The sequence below is a fragment of the Mastomys coucha genome, unplaced genomic scaffold (assembly GCF_008632895.1).
Source record: "Mastomys coucha isolate ucsf_1 unplaced genomic scaffold, UCSF_Mcou_1 pScaffold15, whole genome shotgun sequence".
Lineage (NCBI taxonomy): Eukaryota > Metazoa > Chordata > Mammalia > Rodentia > Muridae > Mastomys > Mastomys coucha.
Window position 1 is genome coordinate 104,141,772 of NW_022196897.1, and position 1,305 is coordinate 104,143,076.

The 1,305-nt window shown below is 55.9% G+C and overlaps 1 non-coding gene across 1 annotated transcript; it reads right to left on the reverse strand.

Moving 5' to 3' along the window:
* Window positions 1-1,074: 1,074 nt before the first annotated feature.
* LOC116092751 lies at window positions 1,075-1,215 on the reverse strand. Its single transcript, XR_004119466.1, has one exon. It is a non-coding gene; the product is annotated as a small nucleolar RNA SNORA48 (small nucleolar RNA).
* Between the last annotated feature and the right edge of the window lie 90 nt (window positions 1,216-1,305).

A 1,305-nucleotide genomic window follows, 5' to 3' on the forward strand; every position in this document is an offset into this window, starting at 1 on the left:
GTTCACACATCCCAACTGTTTGCAGGTGATATATATTTGGGGATAAGCCAACTCAGAGCTCTCCATCTGGGCCTGAGTGGTAGCTGAACTCTAGTTATCAAGCCAGCTGTCCCTTATCAGCACCACCAGGGTGAGCCTTCCAGCATGGCTCCAGCTAGACCACCCAATGCCACCATTGACAGGAAGCAGGGTGCTCTCCTGCCCTCAGAATAATTCACTCACACGCACAACTCCAGACTCAGCTCCACTGTGCTACCTGGTCAAAGCACAGGGTTCACTTTCCCAAGTGCTACAGCCTGCAAGGAGCTGGGTCAACTCTCTTGCTCTTACACGCTTGGGCCTGGCTCACTCGTGCCTTCTCTGCTAGGGAAGATGCAGGGCCCCCTCTCCCAAGTGCTGCAAACTCAGCTCTCCTGAGGGCCTCCAGTGGTGAGGGGACAAATGAAAGGCATTCCCCCCCAACTCCCACCTCACCCAGGCCACCTCAAGGCAGAGGAGAGGCAGGGTCAGCTCTTCCTCACCTTCGGTTGGCTTGTCCACACCCCTGCCACCAGGGCCAGCTCCATTGTGCTGCCTGGTGAGCTGCAGGGCCTGCTCTCCTAACTGCTGCTGCTGGTGAGAGGTGGGATCATTTCTCCAAAGCACAGCAGCCAGTGAGGAACAGGACCAATTCAGCACAGTCCCTGGACATGTCCATGGTCCCTGGTGGCTGCCCAGACCAGGGATGTCCCCACTGCTCCTGCTGCAGGATGACCACTAGGCTGGCAGTGACATCTGAGTGACATCTTCTGTCTGCACCATATGTCCTGGAGGCAAGCAGGTGTCTACCGCCCACCTATAGGTGCGCAGAAGGGCAGGTCTCTGGGTGGCATGGTGGTCCAGAGGTCCCTGTCTGTCTTCCTCCTCCCTTGCTGTGGGGCTCTGTGTATCTATGGCCTGCCTATGCCACGGGATGGAGGGCAGGTCTGGGGACATCTTTCCTGCCTGCAGCACCTGACACAGCAGACATAGGTCTCTGTCTGTCTTCCTCCTTCCTCGGTGCACTGCCTAGATTTGATTGATTTGATGTTTTTTTTATGTGTCCTAGGCATAAAACAGCTTTGGCCACCAAGCCAGGCATCAGGCTAGGATGAACACAGGACTGCCATCTGCTCTACCCCTAAGTGACAAAAGAACAGTACCACCAACAGTGTGTCTTTGCCCATGGTGGTGGTGGTGGTGATGGTGATGGTAATGGTAGTGATGGTGGTGGTGGCAGTGGTGGTGGTGGCAGTGGTGGTGGTGGTGATGGTGATGGTAATGGTA